General features: G+C 36.4%; 1 long non-coding RNA gene across 4 annotated transcripts in view; it reads left to right on the top strand.

The window, feature by feature from the left end:
- Positions 1 to 18,299, top strand: part of LOC150069601 (uncharacterized) — a 68,489-nt gene extending 50,190 nt beyond the window's left edge. For 2 of the 4 annotated variants that reach the window (XR_016535566.1, XR_016535567.1), the window contains one exon: positions 2,496 to 4,074. This is a non-coding gene — a long non-coding RNA (uncharacterized LOC150069601). Of the gene's footprint in view, positions 1 to 2,495; positions 4,075 to 6,493; positions 6,569 to 18,189 lie in introns of those variants that run through there. The other 2 variants (XR_016535571.1, XR_016535570.1) reach the window with 2 other exon arrangements.
- Positions 18,300 to 18,805: the final 506 nt, after the last annotated feature.

Here is an 18,805-nt window from a genome sequence, read left to right as displayed (position 1 = left end):
TTTGTTGTCTGAATTCAGAATATTGGCCATTCTGATAGGGGTAAGGTGGTATTCAGGGTTGCTTCCCTTTTAATTTCCTTTATGACCATGATGAGCATTTTCTCATATGTGTCTTTGCTGTTTTTATCTCTTCCTCTGATAAGTCTCTCTTTAATTCCTTTGCCTATTTAGCAATTGGTTTGTTGGGTTTTTTTTTTGGGGGGGGAGGGATTTGTTTCTTAAGTTTCCTTTGTCTGATGTATGCTTGGTAAATATCTTTTCCAAGTTGATTAGTTGTCTTGGTTAGTAGCTATGCCTCTGTCTGTGCAGAAACTTTTACTTTTAGGTAGTCCCATTGGTTGGAGTCTCTCTCCAATCTGTTGTGACTCTGGGACTCTGTTAAGGAAATTTTTGCATATGTGCATGAGTTCCAGTGTCTCTTCTCTGTCACGGAAGATGTTTCAGAGTTTTAGGTCTGATGTTAAGGTCTTTGATCCATTTTGAGGTAATGTTCGTGCATGCAACAGGCTGGGATCAACTTTTAATTCATGCTGGTTATTTTTAAGGAAAATAATACCTTGTTAAAGAGACAAAATATTGCTCAAGATCTTTCCTGTATTCACCTTCTTAAGTACACACAATAAAAAAAATTAGAAAGGAAAAGCTTAGAAAAATCTAGGCTTTCCATGTCCACTCCAGGGGCAAACCCCTGGCCAGGAGTGTGGCCTATAGGAAGTGCTTGTCTAGCATGCAAGATGCCTTGGGTTCAGTTCCTTGGTACCACATACACAGAAAAAGCCAGAAGTGGCACTGTGGCCCAAGTGCTAGAGTGCTATCCTTATGAAAGCCCAAGCTATCCCACTGAAGCAGATGATCCTTTGATTCCCTCTCCTCCGACCACATTTTCTTCTACTTTAATTTATGTCAACTTCCCATTTAGGTCACTGTAATTTTCTGGTGATATAAGTGTCTGTCTGAATCTGAGAAATTGCATATTTCCAGAGGCTTTGAATTTCACACTGGAGAGCTCTTTGGATGGATAGGAATTGGGTCACAGAACTGTCAATCCCCACATTGGTAAATAGAATGGTATGGCTTTTGAAATAGATGGACCATTTACATCTACACTTTTGTATGTATGTACCCCTTTTTACAATATAATCTGCCCAAGAAACTGGAATATTTGGAAATCATATTAAATCCATGTTTCAAGATCAGTTACATTTTCTTTCTTTCTTTTTTTTTTTTGTGGGTCATAGGGCTTGAACTCGGCCTGGGTGCTGTCCCTGAGCTCTTCAGCTCAAAGCTATCACCCTAAGCCCCAATTACCCATTTTTCTAGAGGTTAATTTTGTGCCTGGGCTGGCTTTGAGCCTCGATCCTCAATCTCAGTCTCCTGAGTAGCTTGGATTACAGGTGTGAGCCACTGTGCCTGGCTTTCAAGATCAATCACATTTTCCTAAAACATCATAACGGTTGATTGGATGTACTGAATTGTAAGAGCTTTTCATTTAGTTAAAAAGTCAGCATATGCTTCTTAATTGTAGCCCTTCTGTAAGGTCTCACTTTGAAAATTTTAACTCATAAACTTAAAATACTTTGCTATGATGGAAAAATAAAAATATCATAAATTGTATCTTGACTCCCTGACAGAACCCTTCCTTGTGGAATTCACTGTTTTCTGGAATGAACTTCATTTTTCCACTCCAGAGTTTTATACCTTTTCTTCTTCTGTCACTCTATTCAAAGTATGGAAATGGACTCATTCATCATGAAATTCTAGCAGTATTTGAAAAAATAATTGTGCTTCTGGGAATTTAGACTTCAGCTTTTAATTAGCTGGAGGTCAGCTAAAGTAAGAACCTATATACATCTGATTCAGCAGACCTGAAGATGACACATGGAGTGATGCAGTAACAGTAAATGCCTGAACCAGCAATATGTTTGAGCCTGTTGTGTTTTCCTTTTCTTTTTAGCTTTTACTTTTAAACATTAGTGGATATTCTTGGTTACGCTCAAGGTTTTTTAGCCCTAGTTAATTACTATTAGCATTATTTTGTTAATTTGCAGAATTTCAAGACTAAGAAGTACCAGTTAGTTGCTAGTATATTGGAGGAGGAATAATATGATTAATTCTTTAAAAAATTTAGACTCTAGTTATAAAAATCAATTTTCGGGGGCCGGGAGTTTGGCCTAGTGGTTGAGTGCTTGCCTAGCATGCACGAAGACCCGGGTTCGATTCCTTAGTACCACATACATAGAAAAAAACCAGAAGTGGTGCTGAGGCTCAAGTGGTAGAGCTCTAGCTTTGAGAAAGTCCAAGGACTGTGCTCAGACCCTGAGCTCAAGCCCAGGACTGGCAAAAAAAAAATCAATTTTGGATTATTTATAATCATATCTTCTCCTACTCCTTCCCTAGCACTTATTTAAGCATTACAAAATTAAAGAAATAAAATTTGTAGCCCACACAATAACTATTATTGAGGAAGTAATATGCCATCATTTCATTCTTTCCAGATTTCAAGACAAAAACAATAATGCAAGAAATGGATTCATTTCAACCGTGACTCAGCTCCCGACTTGCATTACAGTGCAGAACAAATGTGGCTTTTGTGGATATTTAGGTTACATGATTTCTCTACACTATAACCACTGTGACTGTGGATATATTATAGCAGGAAACAATTTTTGAATCAGATTTACTAGTTGGATTTTACACTTCTTCCTTAGAACTTCTTCCTCACCCTCATCATTTCTGTCATCAAAGAGCAATTACCCAGACTCTACAGTCCATGTTACTCAATTTTTCTTTTTATGAGACTTTCTAGTCACCTAGAAAAAAATGATTTTCCTCCCAAGTCTTCTGTTGTAGAACCTTCCCTTTCAGGAAGCATCCATCCGTGGCCCCTATTACAGCGATTAAAATCAGTTTCATGTAGTGCCAACGGGAGGATCATCTCTCTCCCTCAAAGAACTATTGTAAACACTTAATCTCTTTTATTTATATTATTCCTACCGTTGAAGGGCTCTTTTATGATACCTCATCCCAGGGTCACATTGTCATGTCCCTGATTTTTATAGGTACACAGCTTCTTTCATCTTATTCCAATAGGGGCTTCAGGCGCAGAGATGATTCTAATTTTCACTTAGGTTTTCTACACCGCAGCAGCAGCTGACTTATCAGGTTCCAAACTCTCTGTCTTGCCCTCTGTGAGGAGCTGACACTTGTACATTCGACAGAAGATCACATTATGAAGTCTTTGACCACATGGAATCCACGCAAAACCTGAGTTCCTTTCATAGCTTTCCTTATATTAATTAGGAAAAAATGGAAGGAGACACTGCTTTCCTTATCCTTGGTAACCAGCATTAAAACAAACACATAAGGAACATTTTTTTTGTCAGTTTTGGGATTGAGCTCAGGGCCTGAGGACTGTCCTTGAGTTTTCTCAAGGCTAGAGCTCTACCGCTTGAGCCACAGCATCATTTCTGGCTCTTTGTTATGCATGTGGTACCCAGGAGTAGAACTTGGTCTTCATGCATGTTAGGCAAGCACTCTGCCACTAGGCCAAACTCCCCATCCCACAAGGAACATTTTGTAACGTACTTGATTCAACTTTCTATCTTGGACTGAATGGTTTTCACAGTCTCCTGGTACCAAAGTTGGCTAACTTTGTGACAGAAGTTTTCTTAAGCTTCCACCAATGAAATACATTCTTCCAAGGCTAAACTCTTTATCTCTTTACTAGATAGTGATGTCTTCACAATTACATTTAGTTCTACTTTGTAAGTAGCTACAATGTTGTGAAGAATCCTGTTCACAACCTGCCCCTCCCCTTATCCTTAAGATCACATTCCAAACTCCCAAGGAAGGTCTGAAACCCAGAAAGGACCAGATCATGTATACCCAGGCTTCTTGGTTTATGTGGAGGATGGTGTTACACCTCAATAAACAACAATGTCAGAAATCAGAAATAATTTATTTTTTCTCATCTTCCACACTGTGGATTAGTCTACTCTAGAATCCTGTATGAATTTGGTTGTTAAAATCAGCTTAAAATGAAATCTATCTTATAATAAAGCGTGCAATATCTTATGTGCTTTTCTGGATACCTTTATTCATGCCCTGGAAGCTTGAATAAAATACAGCGTAAAATATTGTTTGTCAGACCTAATAAATGAACGGCTGTGGCTCAGAGGGTGTCGTAGTGTGTACTATACCTATAGGAAAAGATCTCAACTCAAAATCAGAATTGTTTCTATTTGATATGTACAGCTTTTGCTACTTTGCAAAGTTAATTGGAAATATTTGTATTTGGTTATTTGAAATTGGATAGGGAAGGGGGGAAAACAAGATGAGGGGTGGGGATGGGGGGAGGGAAATGAGGACCAAGAAATGAGAAAGGGTATTAATGTATGTGAATTAATGCACCTTCTATCTGGCAAATATAATGTAGCCCTTCTATTAATTACAATAAAAATATATGAAAAAATTTTTGTCATGTCATCATACACTGGATATTACTTAGGCTATTTATTACAAATATATCCCTGACTGTGATAAAATTTTGTTTATTAATTAATGTAAGAAATTAACATTAATGAATAATTTTGTAGCACAATTTAATAGGGTAACAAGTTATGTGAATATCATCTCTCTCAAAACATTGTCTCTCAAAATCTCATTGTATTCTTCCACTTAAAGGAAACACTTCACAGGTTCTATTTTTGGCAGATCTGAATTACCAACATCATTTCTTTTGTACTTTGGACCTACTATTAAATCCAGTAAGAATATGTACCATGGCAAATTGAGAATCAATTTGATAACTCAGATGTCGAGGAGGTGACTAATGGGTGGGTAACAAGTAAGACATGGATTCACAGGACAAAGAGATGATTCATATCCTGGGTTGGACCAAGCAAGACACAGAAAGACTGGATCTCACTACTCAAAATACTGTGCAATCAAAAACGTGAATTTTGTATTTTTGGACTATTTTCGTTCGTATTTTTGGACGGTGACTAAGTGTGATTAACTGATACAATGGCATGTGAAACATTCAAAAAGAGAAACTGTTATAGTAGTGTGTTTATTTCATTGAAAATTTAGGGCACATTTGAAAAACTGAGATGTACCTAAAGTATTTCAACAAGCCAAAGATTAGTTAAGATATGAAAAGGAACTAGAACTGAGATTAAGATTTGGAAAGGAACTAGAACTGAGATCATGATTTCTAAGCTGCTGAGAAAACTTTATTGTTTCATCGTCCATATTTAACTTTTGTTACTTTTCATTAAACCTAAAGAAATATTTGACATATTTAAAATATTCAAGAAATCATTATTTTAAGAAGTAAAGCAGGGGCCATGAGCATGGTGTAGTGGTAGAGTGCTTGTGTAGCATACATGAAGCCCTGGGTTTGATTCCTTGGTACCACATATACAAAAAAAAACCTGGAAGTGGTGCTATGGCTCAAGAGGTAAAGTCCTTGTCTTAGGGAAAGCCCAAGGACAGTGTTCAGACTCTGACTTCAAACCCCAAAACAGGCAAACAAACAAGAAATACAGCAGCTGGATACCTGTGGCTCAAACCAGTAATCCTAGTTATTTGGGGGGCAAAGATCTGAGGTTCAGTGTTGGAAGGTAGCTGGGGCTGGAAGATCCATGAGGCTCAAAACTCCAATTGAGCATCTAACATGAGGAAAATGGAACTGTGATTCAACTTGTAGAACACCAAAGCTCAGAGACAGTGCTCAGTGAAATCCCAGAATCAGTAACAAAACAAAAAAGAAAATAAAACATTTATGAGTGTATTAAATTTCTAAGATGCACTTTGGTTTATTTATCTTAAAAGTATCTAAGATATAGGACAGGTCTATTATTTTGTTTCTATAGCTCATTTTGTAAATAGTTAATGAAATACAAGTTTTAACCAATTCTTAATTATTATTAAGTTTGATGTGTGTATAACCCTGTGCATATATATAAAAACACCACACACATATATACAGATATACCCCATACTTCACACTTATTTATGTCTGTAATAGATTTATAGTTAAGTTAATAATTGGAGAGTCTAACTTGGTGCCAGAATTTAACTTTGCTTTTGAATTCTTGTTTTGGTTCACTCTTTTACAATGTCTATCTCTGTATAATATCGAAACCCTCTGGTGTTAAAAATAGTAACTTCTTGGAAAGAATTCAGCTCTTGGGAGTTTTAGTCAGGTTATTATTCATCTTATGGACTGATACATTTAGAATACACTACTTCAAATGCATGTGGCTTTTTAAATCTTTTTTTTTTCAGAATAAAAGAAGCTCATACATCACAGGTTAATATTCTTTTCATGCCTTCCTGCACATTTATAAACTACAGTCTCTGTAGTCAGTAATATTAATCTATTCCTGTGGTTTTGCAGTCAAGAAGAATATAGTTCACTGTGTCTTCCAAGTTAACACAAAAAGGGCTGTGATGTTCTTTGGCTTTATGTGTCCTTTGTTTTCTCCAGAGACCAAAATCCAGAGAGGGGACTTGCGTTGTTTTTCTAATTATCAGCAGCTGGCTGAAATCACATCCAAAAAAGAGAAGAAATACAACACAGAGAGCTTCCAGCCATGCCCTTAGCAGGTGTTCCCAAGGATCAAGTTTTGCTAAACAATGTGCAGCTGCCCGATCATAAAGGACAAAAATCAAGAATTTGTATACAATGGATTGCACTTCCTACCAAGGACATTAATTGGATTTAACATTTTTTCCACAGGTTGTAGGGCTTGAACTCAGGACCTGAACACTGTTCTTGGACTTTCTCAAGACTAGAGCTTTTATCATGTGGACCTCAGCACCACTTCCAGCATTTTTCTATGTAGGTGGTACTGAGGAATCGAATCCAGGCCTTCGTGCATGCTAGGCAGCCACTCTACCCCTAGGCCAAACTCCTGGCCCCTGGATTTAACATTTTTGAGGAGGTAATTTGGGTCAAAGAGAGTGAAGGATGTGCATATATCGAATAACTTATTTTGTGTTGGTTTGTGACACCTATCTCCATCACGTACACTTTTGTGCACACATTTGCACACATGCATGCCTACTTACTGAAAGCTTGACCTCCCTAAGTGATAACTTAAATATAATTTATGAAGAGTACATGAATGCATTGTAGATAGTTCCTTATGTCAATATTGATTCATTGGTTATTAGTTGTATAAAAATGGGTATAAATTTTAATATGGTAACTTTTAGCAAAGAATGCTAGTATAGCTATGTGAAAGTATTTTTTTTTTCTAGTCCCGGGGCTGTACTTGGATTTCCTCAAGATTAGAACTCAATCACCTGAGACACAGCACCACTTCTGGCTTTTTCTATGTATGTGGTACTGTGGAATCGAACCTGGGTCCTGGGTCTTCGTACAAGTACTCTACCACTAGGCCTAACTCCTGGCCTTAATCTTTTTTTTTTCATATTTTTTATTGTAATTAATAGAAGGGTTACATTATATTCACCAGATAGAAGGTGCATTAATTCACATACATTGATACCCTTTCACATGTCTTGGTCCCCATTTCCCTCCCCCCCTACCCCTCATCTTGTTTTCCTCCCTTCCCTATCCAATTTCAAATAACCAAATACAAATATATCCAATATATCTGATAACAAAGTGAGATACTGTAACAATATGAGATAACCAAGGGACAGCAAAAGAGATGAGAGATAACAATCATTCATTATATGGCTTTTGTTTCTATATCCTAGAGGTCCTTTCATTTAGCGTCATACTATATGGCCTTATGTATCTAGGTTTTGCTCTATTGCAAATCTCTACTAGGAGAGCTCAAGGTTTTTACTGATTATGACAAATGAGGGAAACCATTGAGCCTGTTTTCCTTTGAGTCTGGTTTACTTCACTTAATATGATTTTTTTCTAAGTCTTTCCATTTCCTAACAAACGGGGCGACGTCGTTCTTTCTGATAGCAGCATAGAATTCCATTGTGTACAAATACCACAAAGGCCTCATATCTAAAATATATCAATGCCGGAGCCAGCCGGCAGCAAACCAGGGTTCGTGGATTGGGATTCCTGAAATAGGGGCAAGGACTAGGAAAAAATAGAAGACAGACAAACAGATGGAGTTCGGGAGGACTACAGCCCAAGTCAGCGGTCCAAGAAGTCTGTGAGCTCCAGACTGCTGCCTAAGACTGTCTCGTTTATTTTAAGTTCCGACCTTAAATACTCTTCTTAAAACTAGGGAGTTGCCAGAGGCTACATTCATACAAAATAGTAAACAAATCACATATAGGATAAATGAGAAAGGATTAACATTGCTTAAAGTCATCATGATAAGAACTGATTGACATTGCTTAAAGTCATCATGATAAGAACTGATTGACATTGCTTAAAGTCATCATGATAAGAACTGATTGACATTGCTTAAAGTCATCATGATAAGAGTTACTTCCTTGTGTATACAGTTGTGTAGGTCCAAGGTCAGGTCCAAGGTCATTGACCCCACAGTCGGTCCCCAACATATCAACAGCTCAAAAAATTGAATCACTCTAAAACTTATCTCCAAAGTAACAACCATCCCATTAAAAGATGGGCCAAAGACTTAAAGAGAGTCTTCTCTGAAGAAGAAACAAAAATGGCCTATAGACACATGAAGAAATGCTCAATATCTCTGATCATAAAAGAAATGCAAATCAAAACAACTCTAAGATTCCACCTCACTCCAGTTAGAATGGCCAGGATCAAGAAAACTAATAACAGATGCTGGAGGGGATGTGGCCAGGAGGGATCACTACTACACTGTTGGTAGGAGTGCAAACTCAACCACTATGGAAAGCAGTATGGCAGTTCCTCAAAAGACTAAACATAGACCTCCCCTATGACCCAGCAATTCCACTACTTGGCATTTACCCAACCGTCCAGAAACAAGTGCATACTAAATCCACTAGCACAACGATGTTCATTGCAGCACTATTTACCATAGCAAAGATATGGAACCAACCCAGATACCCCTCAGTTGATGAATGGATCAAGGAGAGTATTTAATCTTTATGGAAATGCTGTGGTGTGAACTCCAGACCTTGTACTTACTAGACTTACTAGACTTAGTGCTCTACCATTTGAGCCATACCCTCAGCTCCTTAGTGTTTGCTTTTATTTATTTACCTACGTCTTCTGTTTTGAGTCACACTGTTCTTGGATTGTGATCTTTGGACCTAGAGCCTTTGTCTATCTGGGATTTCACATATATTCCATCACACTGGCCTTACTGATAGAGACAGAATTTGCTTAACTGTGCCTGTGAGTTGGCATTGGACATCAGCCTTCTTGAGGAACTAGGGGTATAGGAGCCAGTGTTCCCAGATTGTTATTTTGTTTTCCACTAATAAGTTATGAAAACAAAATAAATTTTACTGTTCTGGAGATCCTTTCATTTAGCATCCTACTATATGGCCTTTTTTATCAAGGTTTTGCTCTATTGCAAATCTCTGCTAGGAGAGCCCAAGGTTTCTACTGATTATGACAAATGAGGGAAACCATTGAGCCTAAGTTCCTTTGAGTCTGGCTTACTTCACTTAATATGATCTTTTCTAAATGAAAGGACCTCTAGGATATAGAAACATAAGCCATATAATAAATGATTGTTGTTTTTAAGGTACTATGTTATCTCTCATCTCTTTTGCTGTCCCTTGGTTATCTCATATAGTTACAGTATCTCACTTTGTTACCTGATATATCGGATATATTTGTATTTGGTTATTTGAAATTGGATAGGGAAGGGGGAAAACAAGATGAGGGGTGGGGGGGTGAGGGAAGTGGGGACCAAGACATGTGAAAGGGTATCAATGTATGGGACTTAATGCACCATCTATCTGGCAAATATCATGTAACCCTTCTATTAGTTACAATAAAAAATATATGAAAAAAATAAAAAATTTACTATTCTGAAAATGTGCTGTTAGCTTTTATTATTTTCACTATTTTATCTATTTTTCTTCTTAAAATTTTACGTCTTTGCTTGTAGGATTGTGTGACAAAACCTTCGCAGCTCACTTTCAGCTCAAATTTATGCTTATATTAATGTTATTTTCAATAGCCTTCTTTTGCATGTAATCTGAATAATTGATTTTTGCATGTAGATTTCAACAGTAGGTAACAATCATTTCACCAAGTGCCTGCCATTAAGAACATGTCCCTTAGCTGACTTAGAATCCCTTCTTAAGGAAAATGGCTTTCCACATTCTCAAAAAAAAAAAATGGAGGGGGGATGTTCTCACCAATCTTTCTTTACAATGTGACATCTTTTTCTTCCAACTACAGATTTTTCTCTTATCTGGAGAAGAAATCTCCTGGGCTTTCTCAATTCAAATACTACACTCTGCCAGCATTTGAATATATATAAATAGAAGAATATCAGTGTAATGAATTAAGTAACAAGTCATATCACATCATGGACATCCATGTGTGTTTCAAGAAACCTTAGCATTTTGTAGGTGCAATGATTACAGGTATGGTTTCTGCACTGAGAGGATGATGAAGCCAGAAATTTACATTTGTACCCATTTATATGGCCCACAGTAGAATGTCGGCCTTTGACTATTCTTATATGCCCCGCTTTTCCTGTCGTCATTTCTAATTCTTATGTGGTTCCCTCATAATTTGGTCCTTTCTAGCAGCCTCTTTTCAGATGTCATGATTTTTATTTTCTCGTTGTCAGCTATTTCATCTTAGACCTTCCTCTCAGTGTACAGATTTGTTCACTTATTTCATTCCTTATCGTCTGACCTCTGCCGTTTGCATGACTATTATTCTAGCTTTTTGTTCAGTGGTTAGCTAACCACTTATTCCTTTGCCTTTGGGATATTCTTGGTCAGTGAACTAAATGATCACCATGTTTTCTTTACCTCAGCTCTCATGAACTTCACTTGAACTATAGTTCTTATTTCTCTTTTGGCTGCCACTACTGCCCTTGAAAAGCCAACCTTGGCTTGAGAGTTCTGGTTAAAGAAAATGTTACTGTTTAAAAAAAAAAAGCTCAAACATAAATGAATCTGGCACCCAAAAAGAAACATAATTAAACTTCCCATCTGACTTTTATAGCATTAAATAAATAAATAAATAAAAGCTACAGCAATGTTTTTTTTAATTTAGTCAACCAAATCTTTTCCTTTCTCCCTCCAAACAGTCCTGATCTCAATAAAATGCACATGATTCTTGGCCAAACAATTCTTTTTTTTTTAATTTGTATTTTAATTTTTAAGCCCATGGGTATTTCAAAGGAAATTCAACCCACATGTTCCTGATTCATTTACACTTAATTCATTAAAATGTTGTTTTGTAAGAGTTATTTGATGTCCCAGAGCCTTATGATTCTTTTTATATGAATTTTTATGCCATTTTTCCTCTCAAAAACAGGAAGTGGCATTATGAAAAAAAACTCAAAACTTCAAAATGCTTGAATGGCACATGAATCACATGAGGCACATTGAGACAATTTCATTTCTCTGGTGCCATCTTTTCTATAAGAGAATATAAAAAGGTTATCTAAGTAAGACTTCATATTGTTAATGACATTTCCTGTTTCTCTAACATAAGCTCAAAAATCCCTCAAGAGGGAAAAACTTACAAAATGTTTTCAAATTACCTGAAAAAATGAATCCACCTAATTAGTATTTATACAAATCTTACATTGTCAAGTAAGAAAGATAAGTACCCTAACATTGGATATATGACAACCAGTTGAATCTGTTTATTTAAAACCATTCTTTCCATCTTTCTCTAAAGATGAGAAAACTATATTAAAAAATAAAAAGGAACAGGAAAGAGAGAAACAGTATCAGATTAAAGCAAATAGAATGTAGGTGTTCAATGATAAGACATGTTTTTTGAATTGAAGAAAAGTTTTTTTTGAATCCTGAGAGGGCTTAAGTAGTATGTGTATAGGTGTGTGATACATTGTTCTTGATAAAGAAATGTTGGAAGGCTTGTACAATGCCTGCTCTTCCTTAGTTATGTTTGTTCAACCACAGGCCACAGGCAGGTATGCTGTAGACCTTTGAGTTCATGAAATCCATCTTTATTGTGACACTAGTGTTCTAATGGCTTTAATTTTCAGGGCACATACAAAGAGATCTAAATTCTATTGAGGATAACCTATAGTAGTATTTGGGTTAGGTCTTTCACAGCCAAAACTACAACTATTAGGAGTATAAAAACCACTGAACACTCACTTGTAATCAGATAGTTTATTCAAGAGTACACCCTAAGCCCAGAGCAGTGGCTCCCATCTGTAATCCTAGCTTCTCAGGAGGCTGAGATCTGAGGATCAAGGTTCAAAGCCAGCCCAGGCACAAAAGGACCTGAGACTCCTGTTTCCAGTTAACCTCTAGAAAATAGGAAGTGAGGCTTGGCTCAAGGTTAGGGTGGTAGCCTTGAGCTGAAGAACTCAGGGACAGCACCCAGACCGATTTCAAGCCCTATGACCCAAGGAAAAAAAAAAATACACCCTAGCTAAGATATTATATATGAGAACCTTGTAGACTCAGTATTTTCATTTGCTCATAATTGAAATCTGCATTTAGAATAATAATTAGAAATATATTTAGAAATATTTAGCCAAAATATTTTGAATACTGCAGTCAAAATAGACTGTTCGATAAATTTCTCAATATTATAAAGTCTGTTCGCATACTCTGTCACATGAAAATACTGAAAAAAGAACAGCTCTACTACTAAATTATGCTATTGCTAATATTTTGTATCAATTTCTAAGTATGTGAAATACATTAGCATACATGCTAAATATGATAAATCTTTTAATTCATTAAATCTATGAACACCACCACCATATAATTGATTTCCGGGTGACAATGCCTCAGTATATGTGGAAGATGGTAGCATGGAGATTCCTACATACAACATACAACAAATTGATAGCAAAATATGTTCTTCCTGTCTCAAACATGAATTTGGAAATTTCCTGAGATTTCTTGATCTAGGGCAGTGTCAGGGTTTGGAATTGAGGCAGGATGAAGGGAGAATAAAGTTATTCTGGCAGCCAGTTCATAAATTTGACAGAGAAAAGCTCTCATATGAACTGTTTCTCTGCAGCATGACTATTATAAATGCTTTTGGTGATACTAGAATGTGATGCATAATGCTTGGCTATGCAAGTGACCTACCATTTGAGCTTTACTATAGCACCATTTTTCCTTTGGTTATTTTCCAAGGAAGGTCTCATACTTTTTCTCAGTGTCCTTGGATTGTGATCATCCTATTTATGCCTCTTGTATTTTCTTTTAAACAATTACAGAATTACAGAAACAAGTTACCATGCCCAGCTGACTACTATAAACTGTTTTTTTTTTCTATTTTTTTGTGAGTCATGAAGCTTGTACTTGGCCTGGGTGCTGTCCCTGAGCTTTTCAGCTCAAGGCTACCACCCTACCCCTGGACCTCAGCATTGTCTCTGAGCTCTTCAGCTCAAGGCTACCATTCTATCTCGAGCCAAGCCCCACTTCCCATTTTCTAGAGGTTCATTGGAGATAAGAGTCCCAGGTCCTTTTGTGCCTGGGCTGGCTCTGAATCTTGATCCTCAGATCTCAGCCTCCTGAGTAGCGAGGATTACAGGCGTGAGCCACCAAGCCTGGCTTAAACTGTTTTCTTTTTATTATTATAAACTTTTAAAGTGCAATGTTCTTAAATCATAACTTGCATACTGTATAATTTGCATTTTTAATTTGCACAATTCATTGAGTTTTAGTATATCCACAGAACTGTAAAATCATGATTGTAACCAATTATAGAATATCTTTATCACCCTTACAGAATCATTTTATCCCAATCCCCTAACCACCCATATGTTTTCAGCCACCTTGAACACTTCATACAAAGGAATCATACACTATGTGATCTTTTGCAAGTGATTTCTTTACTTGACAATTTCAAAGCATGTATGTTAGTATGTTTCAGAGCTCTTAGCACTTCTTTTTGTTCATAAGTGTTGCATTATACAGATAAACTACATGCTATTTATGAATTTATTCCCAGTTTGGTTAGCTATGAATAATGATAGCATGGTTGTCTGTGTGCAACTATTTGTGTAGACATGTATTTTTACTTGTCTATCCCTTGGGTTTAGTAAGTGTGGAATTTCGAAGTCATCTGGTAACTTGGCTTGCTAAATTGACTGAACTATTTTAAATTTGATTTGAATCTTCCCAACATTTGTTTTCTTTTCATTATCATAAACATGCTAACAGGAGTAAATTTGCATCACATTGTCATTTTAATTTGCATTACTGATGACTAATTGCATTGCATCATTTTCAATCTGACGTATTTGTTTCTGTCATTGTGTTGTATGCGTTATTATAAATTAGTATATGTTGGATGTAAACTAATCAAGTGATAAAAATTTGTGTGTATATATGTGTGTGTGTATGTGTGGTTTGGGGTGTAATCTTTGGAAAACAAGCAGAAGGTACAATGAAACAATATACATCACACATATATTGTATTAGCATCACTATTTTGAGTTATTTTCTCATGTTGAGCCAAGTAGTAAATATGTTACAACACCATGGGAAAAGCTGCATTTGGCATACTATATGTAAAGCAAATATAAGAATTTGTTTTAGAGTCAAAAACTGTTATTTCAAATTACATATGAGCTTCCCTCTAAATTGACCCAAAAGTGCTAGGTTTAATCAGGTATCAAGGAGCCATCCAGTGTTATACTTCAGTACATTCACACGTATCAATTTCAGAATTGCTGGTGTTGAAATCCAACATAATTTTTAAGGAAAATTGGCTATAGAGTATTTTTCCTTTTACACCATGCTGTGTCTTTAATACAAAGCAGTTATTTTATTAAGATGAGAACAATTTTAAAATAAAAAAACTGAAGTCATTCTAAAGTTGTAACTTGGGAGGAGAATTTTAGATTTTAATAAAAAATGGACTTGTATTTCAGTTGTCTATATTTTCAATTTTCATTCCAAAACTTAACCCTCTTACGGACAAAACACTTGAGAATAAATAGGATTTTACACTTGAAACATATAAATGAAATGATAATCTCCATCCTTTTTAGAAGGAATTATATCTCCTCATGAGATAAATATGGTCACTTGTGCTCAGTATTAGTCCATATAAGAAAGCCAGGTTCTACAGTACTTGTCTGCTTAATGGAACTTACTCTGTTTTCCACTGCTCTGCTTATGGTTATTTTCATTCCCAGTTTCCCATAATTCAGCACACAGAGACGTGTCACTGGCAGCAATTGACTGCACAGAGTCCATATCCTTCTTGCTTTCATCTTTCTAAGCTAAAAGAATGCAAATCACATCATTCACGATCACTTCAGAAAGATTTTTTAAAAATGGGAAATTCTTTTTGTCTGAGAGATAATTGTTCACAGAATTCAGGAAAGCGAAGACATATAAAATCCTTGGGTATACATTTTGTATAATGCTTCCAGGGCCTATGCAAACACATTAAGTTATGTCTACAGATAATAATAAATGCAGATGGTATAATAGTTTCACAAATGGATTTTAAAAATTTAATAGCCTCAGTCCTCATATTACACACAAAAGCATAGTTGGAATAATCCCTCTCATTCATACCATTATCAAAACAGTCATTTTTAACTGACCAAGAAGTCATGTAAAATCATCTAAAATCCATTCTGCTGATATTTAGCTGATATTCATCATACACAAAAATGATCTCAGTGAGCAGAGAGAGGTGTATTTTTGATAATTATTTTGATGATCACTGTACTCACCTACCTCCATAAGTGGAAAAGAACTAAACATTTCCTTTTGCTTATATCAAGTGAGGAGGGCGATTTCAGGAAAAGACAAACACAACAGAATACGCACATACACATACACATACACACACAAATGTAATTTCTGGGACTTTGATTTGAACCTCAACTTCAGGAGATACTGGGTATAGTGGAGCTACCTCTCACACAGAATACAATAAGCCATAGTACTTATAATGACAGAGGTCAAGTTCCCCAGGAGTAGACTTAATAACACTGGTTTATATTATTTTAAAATAAAAACTTTGCATGCATGTACCGACTCCTCAGCCCTACCACTCAAGATGAAATATAACTGCAAGAGAGACAGATGACCTGAACTGTGACTTCAGAGAGGCCAAGTTCAATTCCAGCAGTCACCAAGTGGAGCGAGCACCTACACTGTCTTGTCATTGCATCCTATCTCAAAGCCTGTGTTCACTCTTCTAATAACAATGCATCTGGAGTTCATCTGGCAATTTACATAGTAGAGGTGAAGTAGGTAAGGATAAGAAAGGAAGCCACTGGACTGGGTTTAGACGGTTATTTTTACTTGGTAGAAATAATGCGGTCACCTCCAGGTGTTTAAAATCATATGAGCCCTATCTCTGTCAATCATAAAATATATGTGTATGTTGCCACAGCACTGATGTGAATCAATTTCTTTTTACCCTCTTCATTATATATTTATTGACATACACATGGTCTACTGCTAGTCAATTTTTCTGTGTCAAAAATGCCCACAGAGGAGTGCTAGCTCTGTATGTCTCAAATATCTAATCTTATTGAAACTCATTTTGAAGAATTAGGAAGCTAAAACTGCTGATGGCATCTCCAGAAGATTATTAAAGAGAAAAAATAAGTCAAATACAAAGGAAGAGATAAATACAAAATGCAGGCAATTCAGAGATAAACTAAGTCTTAAAAAATTATATTGCTGGGGCCAGGAGTTTGGCTTAGTGGTAGAGTACTTGCCTAGCATGCATGAAAACCCAGGTTCGATTCCTCGGTACCACATACATAGAAAAGAGCTGGAACTTGTGTTGGGGCTCAAGTGGTAGAGCTCTAGCCTTGAGAAAGCTGAAGGACAGTGCTCAGGCCCTGAGTTCAAGGCCCAGGACTGTCAAAACAAATTATATTGCTTATTCTTTTAAAATATGTTTGCCCATCACAACGGGCATAGTCCCATTTTCAGGATTATTAGTCTTCAATAATATTTCATGAGAAACTCTTATAAACCCGAGAAAATATAATTTCCCTCATTATTTGAAATAAGGTTTAACCAGAAAGGCTTTATTTACCTGAAGTTAAAAAGTGACTAAGTATTGAAAATGACTCAAACTGAATATGCTTTGTTTGGTTCTGGTCTGTTAAATATCAAGGGCAGACATGCCAACCCGGCCTAAATTCAGCGCCGTAAATTGGTCAGCTATCTCGTTCCGATAAACAGCACAGAGGCAAAGATGACATCTGAAAACTAAACGATCCTGAAAATGAACGTTGAGTTCTTGTCCTCTCAAATCACATCCCAAGCACATCCATATAACTCTATTTCCAAAGCCTAGGAACTCCTACACACACACATACAACCAATTCTCAGGAAGTCATTTGGGGATAAGAGCACAAAGGTAGATAGAGTAGAATCCATTTCAATGGTCGCCAAATAGTAGTTATTCTACTTGGTTGGGAGGAGGGGTAGGAACAAAAAGGAGTTTATCACTAACCTTCTCCAAGCAAAGGACAAAACAACCACTGTGAGATTTCCAGTCTGTCACCAATTGTTCTCCAGGTTCAATCAACGTGGAGTCTCTGGATTTAACAAACATCCACTTCAAAGACCACAGGAAAGCCACCTCTTTAACAAAAGTCTCCTTTGAGCCTATGTGGAGTGATTGCTTTCTTACTCTTCAGCGCAGAGGTTCATTTTGGGACTTGCTAAGAACCTAGTCTTCCACAATAGACTGCAAATCTAAACACTTATTGGCTGACTTTCTCCCACTTATATTACACTGAAAACTTCATTAAGAACGGAATTTTAATTTTTCCATGTCCATTTTTTATAAAAGCTTGTAATAGAGTAGATGAAATATCGAATAATACCTGGTTCATGTTATGGAACAAAGATTATCTCCTAGATACAGAAAATTTAAAAGCAGTGGGTATTTTATTGCCAGATTTCAATTATTTCTGGTCACCTCTTTGACATAGATGCTACGATTATATAATACATATTTTAAATAGATTGGTGTAAAACATCAATAATACAATTTCATGTTCTCTTGGAGATGCCATGATGTCAAGAATATATAAAGTTCATTTTTAATATGCTTGGATCCTCAGCCTATTTTCTAAGGAAAAATTATTTGACTTAAACATTTTTCTTCTTTAGGTATTGTACAAAATGATTGATGATTTGCTACCGGAGAAGCACTTTACCCACACGAAATGAATGATATTCTGTACTCTGTTTACCAAATGGTAACACTGAAATTCCAGCACTAGGAGACAGAGGAAGAAGCAGCAGAAGGAAGGCAAGTGTTGAGATTAGCCTATGCTCCATACCAAGAAACTGTTGACAAAATAAGAGAAAGGAAGAGAGAGAGAGAGAGAGAGAGAGAGAGAGAGAGAGAGAGAGAGAGAGAGAGAGAGAGAGAGAGAGAGAGAGAGGAGGAAGGGAGGGAATAGGAGGGGGAGAAGAGGGACGGAGAAAGAAAGAGGCCAGAACTAAAAAAAAAAAAAAGAAATGAGAACTCACTCTAGAGAATATACAATATACACGAATCACAGGTACCATTTTCTATTGTCAATCTAACTTAGGCTGACTAAAGTTTCTGGGAGGCAATCCCAGAAATCTTATATTATCAAGGACCAAAACCCACAGGCCATTCCTATGACTCAAAACTTAGTGGATGCTTGTTTTATAACCATTTCAGAAGTATCAAAACGGATACATGCAGAAAGATTTCTCAAATAAGAAATAATAGTCATAGACCTGGGATCACCTT

The sequence above is a fragment of the Megascapheus bottae genome, chromosome 1 (genome assembly GCF_031878675.1).
Source record: "Megascapheus bottae isolate mThoBot1 chromosome 1, mThoBot2.hap1, whole genome shotgun sequence".
Lineage (NCBI taxonomy): Eukaryota > Metazoa > Chordata > Mammalia > Rodentia > Geomyidae > Megascapheus > Megascapheus bottae.
Note: the sequence above shows the minus strand (reverse complement) of the source record. Positions and strands in the feature narration are given on the sequence as shown.